General features: G+C 35.1%; 1 long non-coding RNA gene across 1 annotated transcript; it reads left to right on the top strand.

Annotated features, from left to right (window-relative positions):
* Window positions 1-7,353: 7,353 nt before the first annotated feature.
* LOC149236092 (uncharacterized) lies at window positions 7,354-9,376 on the top strand. Its single transcript, XR_016268377.1, has 4 exons — window positions 7,354-7,835; window positions 7,941-8,177; window positions 8,506-9,141; window positions 9,255-9,376. It is a non-coding gene; the product is annotated as an uncharacterized LOC149236092 (long non-coding RNA).
* The last annotated feature ends 763 nt before the right edge of the window (window positions 9,377-10,139 follow it).

Genomic DNA, 10,139 nt, shown 5'->3' with positions numbered 1-10,139 from the left:
ATATAGATAGGACAACCAAATTTTCGGAGATGATCTACAGTTGGTTTCTTCCCAGTGAACACTTCTTCGGGAGACTTGTCGGGATTTCGATTTTGTATGTATACAACTGTCTTTGTAGCTTCACCCCACATAAATTTCGGTAAATCTTGATCATGTAGCATTGTTTTTACACTTTCTTCAATGGATTGATTCTTTCGTTTTGCAACTCCATTTTGTTCGGGATTATATGGGACTATTAACTCCCTCTTAATCCCAGACTCCTTACAGAAAGCTATGATTTCCTGAGATGTGTATTCTCCTCCATTATCGAATCTTGATATCTTGATTCTTCTTGTAAGGTTCTCTACTTCAGCTTTGAATTCTTGAAATTTGATAAATACTTCATCCTTGGATTTCATTAGGTAAATCCAAGTTTTCCTTGAATGGTCATCTATAAATGTGACATAATATAGATGACCTCCAAGTGATTTAGGAGTCATAGGACCACAAACATTGGAATGAATAAGATCCAAGATTTCTTTTGATCGTGAAGCATTGCTTCCAAATGGTCTCTTGGTGTTCTTACCCAATGCACATCCCTTGCATACTCCTTTGTGATTTTCTTTCAGTTCAGGGATTCCATCTACTATTGAATTTAGAGATGGAAGAATTTTGAAATGGAGATGACTGAATCTTCTATGCCAAAGTTCACATGGGCTGATTTCAATGTGAACTAAAGCTTGAGCAAGAGGAGATAGCAACCTGTAAAGTCTTCCTTCATGAATCCCAATCACTCTAGCATTTTCTATGCTTGAGTTTTTACCCCTTACTACCACTTTTCCATCAATGAAAGCCACTATATCACCTTTATCTTCTAGAGCTTGGTTTATACCTTCCTTCCTTCACTTGATAATACTTCCTTAAGTAAGCTTCGCACCTCTTGCTGCAGACTTGATAATCATTGAAATTTTGTGCCTGAAATGATGCCGAGTTGCCCTATAAATAGTTGTTGGAGCCTGTAATAAGCTGACTTGAAGAGGGTGAACCGACATGACTCCTTGGTGAAGATATTATTATTCTTATTGAAGACGACTTGAAGGAGAGGTAGTGTGCTCGACTTGGAGGGCTTTCATACTTAATTTAATGACTCATACAAAACGTAACATACCCAAGAAGGGTCCTTCATACATGACATTGGCTCAACTTGAGTTTTATGACTAGATGACAAAACCTAAAGGCTCACAATGGGAGCCATTACTAAAAATAAAATTCCTTGCTCATAAAACCCATGAGACAAACATTACAATAATAATTTATTTTTCTTCTTTTCATCAATTATATAAAATCACAATTACATATGTCATTATGAAGGCCGAACCTAGTTACATTTTTCAACACTCCCTCTTAATTAGGGAGGTATTCATAATGGTACTTTGTCATTCTCAATCTGAAGAATTTCTCATAAGAAGAGTTGGATTGGTAACCCATCTGTTTAGCATCATATCAACCAGCATTGTCACATAGCAAGGCCTTGTTGAACAACTCTATCTCTTCATGAGATCTGAGTTCCGGTGAGACCAATATGATGTATAGACACCCTCATCGTTGTATCTCTTGGAACATACTCCACCCAGGTTCTCAGGGTGTGTTCCTCCAAGACTATTCTTATCTTGGATTCCCAATCCTCAAAGAATATCGGTCCTCTACAACTACTCTTATTTGGATGCCCTAACACATCCTCAAAGACCATCAGATGCCAGATGTTTACCCAATCCTCCATTTTGTCTTCCCAAGTGAAAACAAGAATTCTATGTCTATCTCTCCTCTTAATTAGGGAGGACATATCTATTCCAATAAAGGAATGTACCTAAGCTCCCTCTTGGCTTAGGAATTTCCAAGTTTCTTCCAAGTAAGAAACTTGTTTCCAAGTTCCCTCTTAATCAGGGACCTACAACAACTCCTCAGGTGGAGATGATGGGACAACTCGCTGCTTGAAGAAATCCTCATCATGTCATGATTTTTTTGTTGTTGTTATTGTTGTTGTTTATGTTTGGTAATCATTATTTAGGAGTCTTCATGTTTGGGACTTCTACATAGGGCACCGACCATCCATCACTTTCATCCATGTCATCATCGGAAAGTGATCCATCAGTCCATATCTGGCCTTCCTTCATGCCATGCTACTTTCTTCATGCCATGTTTACTTAAGGATCTTTCATCCTACTATACGCGCATCGATGTTGGAAGACATCCATAGATCTTCCCTCGACAGCCCTGCATAAACCCGTCCAAATATTTGTTCAAAAATAAAGGAATGAACATTAAAATCAACATTGTCTTTGTGATGGTCTTTCAACATGACATCTTCTAGTTTGCATCAGTATCCTGCATACATATCGACACATGTCCCAAAGATATATATTGTCAAGGGTCTCTTTCTTTTTCAGACTCCATCAGAGTTTTCATATCTTCCATGGAGATATCCTAGTCAAATCTTCTTGATCTTTCGGATGTTGATTGCCTTTACCATGGTTGCATATTCCATGATCTCTTCCTTCCTTTCTTCACGCATTTCATTTCCAGGAGCTTCCAATTAGAGTTCTACAATTGTAGTTATCCACATCATACTTCATATGAGGACATATTATGTTGATTTCATCTAGTGAATGTGTGACCCATGCATTCCTGCATCCCTTTGAGGGAGAAGATCCTTTCTTTTGATCATGCTCTTAAGATAGAGCATTGGTTCATGATATCTGCAACCATATGACATGACTTCCACAATATCAAATGTAAGCACACATACCTCATTTTTCCTTTGGGTCATTCAGATTTCCTGCAACAACTTCCTTGATTGAAAGAGCTTCAATTCCTTGATTTGATTCACTTTTATGTCATCATACCATCATCCCATGAATTCCACAAGTTTGGAATTCTTGATGAAACACTTGCTTCCCCTCATGATCAGTGAACCAAGGATCTAAAGTATCCCCATCAACAAATGTTTCCTTTTGACAGATGTATGGTGAACCTTGAACTAGATGACCTTGCCACTTATGTTTCCAATGAGATTCCCAAGAGCTATGTCCTTGAATTCCATTGGTTCTAACCATCTTTAATGCTTTTCTATGATGATGTCCTGAGCTCTTGCTTTCAATGCTTCTATGATGCCTTGATGCATCCCATTTAGTGAATCATGATGGCCATATCTTACAACAAAAGACTTAGGAACTTGAAAAGAACTTAGGTGAGGAAGACTATCTAAATAGTGGAGATCTATTACTTCCTCCTTCTTGGATTTATTCTTTTCAGCTTCCTCCACTTCCTCAGTGATGTGGGCTTCTTCTCTTCCTCTTTTGTTATTGTCCTTCTTGAGCTTAGGACAATCTCTCCTATAATGCCCATATTCTTGACACCCATAGCATTGTATTTTAGCCACGTTCTTCTTTTTTCTGAGGACTAAACTTTCCAAATTTTCCCTTTCTTTTTGTCTTTGTAGCATATGCTTGATTTTGCTCACCTGCTCCCACATCAGATTTGGCCTTTAGTCTAGATTCTTCAATCTTGCATAATGACCATAGATCTTGGAATGGAGTAGCTTCTTTCTTCCCATAAATACTTGAAGTAAAGTTACCCTACTCCTCCGATAGTGCATTTAATACAACTGTAGTCATTTCTCTATCGGACATGACTTCTCTCGGATCTTGTAGTTGATCCCGGATTTCAGATATCCTCATAAAATATCAGGCTATTTCATCTTCCCTTGATATCTTCAGCTTGTAGAGTTCTTTCCTTAATGAGATGACTTCTCCAGCAGTGCTTACGGAATACAACTCTACCAGTTTGTCATAGATTTCTTTTTAAGTTTCAAGTTTGGATACATATGGGATAAGGGGATCCTTGATAGATTCTATGAGAATCCTTTGAGCCCTAACTTCCCCTTTCATATACTTTGCAAGAGCTTGACAATCTTACTTTCTTGGTTTAGTGATAGATCCTTTGACATGTTCCATAAACTCATTTTCAATGAGATTCAGATCTATCATTTTCTTCCATGCAAGATAGTTTGAAGCCCCAACCAATTTGTTGCTTTCCTTGCAAAAAGACATTTTTACAGATTCATATACTTACTTGATAGGATGCTCCTTCTCCTTGCTTCTTCCTTGATGTTGATGATGATATATATTTGATGTTGATGATGATATAGAGAGTAGAAAACTTCTCCTTGATGAAGGTAGTTTTCTTCAAGAGTGATCCTTGATCCCACAAAGAGTGAGATCTCTTTAGATCCTTTGATGAAGATCAATGATGACTTCTTAGTGACGTCTTCAATGGTAAGGACCTTGATTCGTAGATCTCTTCAACTTGGCCTTGTTTTCTTGATGATGATCAGGAGACTTCTTTGTAGAATCCTTCGATCTAGGGTTATAATGCTTCCTTTGTAGATCTTGTCTTAAAGATGATCTTTGTTTTGATGCCTTCTTTGAGATTTGATTCTTGAGTTTCCCTTGATAAGATACCCTTCCTTGACTTTGTCACCTTAGCTTTGATACCATGTTGAGAAATCTAGGGCATCAAGATTAGGTGTTTTCTCTTAATTAGATAACTGCTTAAGTGTTTTCTCTTAATTAGATAACTGCTTGTGAATGGTTTTTACTTTTTGATTAGGATCTTCTTTTTCTTATGTTATTATAATGTTATTCTTCATTAAACAACTACCAAGCATAAACCATAAAGAGATGACAGGCACAGAATATAGGCTATTTGCTAGAGCCAAAACCTCTCACTTTGAGAGGAAAACCCGAGCAAATTCTTCTTCTTATAGAGATTCCAATTGATGAATATCAAGACCAAGACCCTTGACCTATTTTCTATTCCAAGAACAAGACACAAGTTCCTTTGATGATAGTCAACCTTCTGCTCATTCCTTTGTTTGGGCTCCTCTTCCACTTTGACCTCCTTCTACTTCAAACCTTCGACCTCCTTGAATTAGTTTTGCAATCCCAATTCTAACTTGTACGTAAGACCTTTTCTTATGCCTTTCCTTTGCTTAGGATGGAGTCTCCTATTAGCTTGACTCGGCCTCCCTTATGACTTGAACTTGTTTCAACTCGGCTGCCCAAAAGGACTGTTGTTCTTCTCGGCTCCTTTTGTTACAACTGACCTTTTGCTACCCCACACGTGTAGAGGAAATTAACCAAAAAACAGACCTGAAATGAGCTTGGTTTATACCTTCTTTCGCTTGATAACAAACTTCCTTTAGTGAGCTTCTCACCTCTTGCTGCAGACTTGATAATCACTGAAATTCTCTGCCTGAAATGATGCTGAGCTACCCTATAAATAGTTGTTGGAACCTGTAATAAGCGGACTTGAAGAGGGTGAACCGACATGACTCTTTGGTGAAGATATTGTTATTCTTCTTGAAGTCGACTTGAAGGAGAGGTCTTGTGCTTGTCTTGGAGGGCTTTCATACTTAATTTAATGACTCACAAAATGTAACATGCCCAAGAAGGGTCCTTCATACATGACATTGACTCAATTTGTCTTTTATGACTAGATGACAAAACCTAAAGGCTGACAATGGGAGCCATTACTAAAAATAAAATTCCTTGCTTATGAAACCTATGAGACAAGCATTACAATAATAATTTTATTTTTCTTCTTTTCATCAATTACATAAAATCACAATTACATATGTCATTATTAAGACCGAACCTAGTTACACTTTTCAACAATTCATGACTTCAAATTGCTATTGTTGCTTTTCATGATATTCACTATGTCAAGAGAACTTGTACTTGTCTCAATACTTTCATTGTTTTCATTGTTTTAACAAAACATGCTGAAATGCCATCCATTTTGTTATAATTAAATGTTTTCATAGCAAAGTTATAATTGAATGCATATTATATTATTTAGGATTTATTGATATAGTGAGTGCTATACAAAAGCAGGTAAAGGAAGATGGAGGAGCATTGGTAAAACTGTAGAAATATTTTAGTGTGAGAGACTTGCAGATGTGTAGGAGTCCACAAGTATAGTGGGGAAAGGCAAATGAGGTATGTATAAGGACTCATTTGTTGATTCATGATTATATGATGTGTGTTTGTTGATATTTAGATGCAATACATATCAATAAATGTATTGAATTTGTTTCTATGATGTGAGGCACCATAGCAAAGGTATACTTGAGTGCATATTATATTATTTCAGACTTATTTATATAATGAATGCTATGCAAGTGTAGGGAAAGAAAGTCGGAGGAGCATTGATGAAACTATAGAAATATTTTTGTGAGAGATTTGCAAATGTGTAGGAGAGTGTACAACTAGAAACTGAGTTCAGGTGTATTTTTTCATTTCAATATAATGGTTCTCCTTTCTCCTTTCTTTTTCAAGAATTATAATTTTTGGTAATTGCATAAGATGCACTTTTGCATAATATTGCTAAAAAATGATTTTGTTTTCATTTATGATATTCTCATAATATGTTTAAGTGTTTATTTTGATTTATATTTGGTATATTGAGTGGGAAATTAAGGTAGGTTCTAACAGCCCATGATTCCATAGGTGTAGTGAGTAAATGTTTATTTTGATTTCTATTTGGTACATTGAGTGGGAAATTAGGGTAGGTTTTAACAACCCATGATTCCATAAATGTAGTGGGTAAAGGTGAATGTTGTGGAAAATGTATGGTCCCATGTGTGTTTTTATTTAAATTTGAGTCATTTTACATTATTAGCCATTTGTTTAATTATTGAATGCAATGCAATGTAGGTAAAGGAATGTGGGGGTCACTAATGAAAATATTGAAATATTTTCATGAGAGAGACATTGTAGTAGAGTGTTGAGGCAAAAGTGGAGGTCAGTTTTCTTTTGGTGTGAAAGTCATGTATGATATGCTATATAATATTTCTTGTTATGAGTACTATAGTTTTCTCCCCCTTATTTGTTTCATATTTCTCATAATATTTCATGTGTACTTAATATATTTTAGAATGTTTTCTAGTCTCTGTTTAATACTTATTCATTTTTTGGTGTGCAGGGTCCCCTTAGTTGGATGCTTTTTGTAGTTGTAGTGCGCTATCTCTTATTTGAGTTTTATGTTTTACTTTTGTTGGTTTTGTTGTATTTTTCTATTGTTGGTCATTTTTGTTTCTTTTGTTGTTCTATTTTATTTTTATAATGTTGTGGCTTTTATGTATTTGTATTTGCGAGCATGGCCATGCTAACTTACGTTTGGTATTTTGTTTTTTCTGTGTTTTTTGAGCTTATTTTCTCTTGTTCATATATATATATATATATATATGGATTCAATGGATGGGGAAATTAAAGAAGACCTAAAAGACCAATTGTGGGTTTAGGGCTGATGCGGAGTTTACAAGTGTAGTGGGCAAACATGAATGAGGTATGTATGGAGGAATTTACTTCTTTGTGGGGAAAGACCAAAGAGGTATGTATGGGGTACTTGTTTGTTACCAAGTTACATGGTTTCATGTCCATTTTAATTGAACTCATTTGTTGCTTCATCTTTATATCATGCATGTTTGTCGACATTTTGTGCAATACAAATCCAAAATGGTGAAAGGCCATTGGTGAAACTATCGACTAAATTTGTGTGATGTGAGGCACCGTAGCAAAGGTATGACTGAATGCATATTATATTATTTGAGATTTATTTATATATTGAGTGCTATGCAAATGTAGGGAAATGAAGGTGGAAGAGCATTGTGGTAAAACTACAAAAATATTTGTGTGAGAGACTTGCAGATGTGTAGGAGCCCACAAGTGTAGTGGGCAAAGGCAAATGAGATATGTATGAGAAAATTTACTTGTTTATGGGAAAATGCGAAAGAGGTATGTACGAGGGAACTTGCTTGTTACTAAATTATATGGTTTTGATTCCCATTTTAATTTAACTCATTTATTGATTCATTATAATGTGCGTTTGTTGAAATTTAGAAGCAACACAGATCAAGAAAGGTGAAGGACCACTGGTGAAACTACTGAATGTCTTTCTGTGACGTGAGACACCATAGCAAAGGTATAATTGAATGCATATTATATTATTTGGGATTTATTAATATAATGAACGCTATGCATATGTAGGTAAAGGAAGGTGGAGGAGAACTCATAAAACTATGGAAATATTTTTGTGTAAGAAAGTTGCAGATGTGTACGAGAGTTTATAGACAACAGGTGAGTTCAAGTATATTTTCTCATTTCAGTACAATGGTTCTCCTTTCCCCTTTCTTGTTGAGGAATTATGATTTTTTGTGATTGCATAAGATATATTTTTGCATAATATTGCTTAGAAGACTTTTTTTTTTCATTTATGATATTCTCATAATATATTTAAGTGTCTATTTTGATCTCTATTTGGTACATTGAGTGGGAAATTAAGGTAGGTTCTATTTGTGCCCTTTGAGTTTATTTTCTTTCGTTACATATTTTTTCCTGGATTCAATGGGTGGGGAAATTATGGAAGACCTTGACAACCCATAGTGTGGGTTTGGGGTTGATGCAGAGTCTACAAGTGTAGTGGGCAAAGGCGAATGAGGTATGTATGGAGGAATTTACTTGTTTATGGGGAGAGGTGAAAGAGGTATGTATGGGGGAACTTAGTTGTTTGTTACTAAATTATTTGGTTTCATGCATATTTTAATTTAACTCATTTGTTGTTTCATCATTGTATCATGTATGTTTGTTGAAATTTAGTTCAATACGGATCAAGAAAGGTGAAGAACCATTAATGAAACTACTGAATATGTTTGTGATGTGAGACACCATAGCAAAGGTATAATTAAATACATATTATATTATTTTTGATATTTATTTATATTATAAGTGCTATGCAAAATTACAAACGTAGGTAAAGGAATGTGGAAGAGCATTGGTAAAACTTGTGGATGTGTAGGAGTCCACAAGTGTAGTGGGCAAAGTCGAATGAGGTATGCATGGAGAAATTTACTTTATTTATTCGCAAAGGCGAAATAGGTATGTACGAGGGAACTTAGTTGTTTGTTACTAGATTATTTGATTTCATGCGTATTTTGATTGAACCCATTGTTGTTTCATCATTGTATCATGTATTATGTTTGTTGCAAAGTCGAATGAGGTATATATGGTGGAATTTGCTTGTTTATGGGGAGAGGCGAAAGAGGTATGTATGGAGGAACTTAGTTGTTTGTTACTAAATTATTTGGTTTCATGCATATTTTAATTGAACTCATTTGTTGTTTCATCATTGTATCATGTATGTTTGTTGAAATTTAGTTCAATACGGATCAAGAAAGGTGAAGGACCATTAATGAATCTACTGAACAACATAACAAAGGTGTTTGTGATGTGAGACAACATAACATACGTGTTTGTGATGTGAAGCACCATAGCAAAGGTATAATTGAATACATATTATATTATTTTTGATATTTATTTATATAATAAGTGCTATGCAAATTTAGGTAAAATAACGTGGAGGAGCATTGATAAAACTTGTGGATGTGTAGGAGTCCACAAGTGTAGTGGGCAAAGGCGAATGAGGTATGTATGGTGAAATTTACTTGTTTAGTCGCAAAGGCAAAAAGAGGGATGTACGAGGGAACTTAGTTGTTTGTTACTAAATTATTTGGTTTCATACATATTTTAATTGAACTCATTTGTTGTTTCATCATCGTATCATGTTTGTTTGTTGAAATTTAGTTAGTTCAATACAGATCAAGAAAAGTAAAGGACCATTAGTGAAATTACTGAATATGTTTTTGATGTGAGGCACCATAACAAAGGTATAATTGAAAACATATTATATTATTTTTGATATTTATTTATATAACAAGTGTTATGCAAATGTAGGTAAAAGAACATGGGGAAGCATTGATAAAACTTGTGGATTTGTAGGAGTCCACAACTGTAGTGAGCAAAGGCGAATGAGGTATGTGTGGAAAAATTTACTTGTTTATTAGCAAAGGCGAAAGAGGTATGTACGAGGGAACTTGTTTGTTACTAAATTATATGGTTTTGATTTCTATTTTAATATAGCTCATTTATTGATCCATTGTTATAGGATGTGCATTTGTTCAAATTTAGATGCCATGCAGATCAAGAAAGGTGAAGGACCATGGGTGAAACTACTGAATATCTAACTGTGACGTGAGACACCAT

Source organism: Pinus tabuliformis, chromosome 8 (assembly GCF_031772625.1).
Source record: "Pinus tabuliformis cultivar Carrire ecotype Pingquan chromosome 8, CPIR1, whole genome shotgun sequence".
NCBI classification, from domain to species: domain Eukaryota; kingdom Viridiplantae; phylum Streptophyta; class Pinopsida; order Pinales; family Pinaceae; genus Pinus; species Pinus tabuliformis.
The sequence above is the reverse complement of the archived record's forward strand: the minus strand, read 5'-3'. Positions and strand labels throughout refer to the sequence as shown.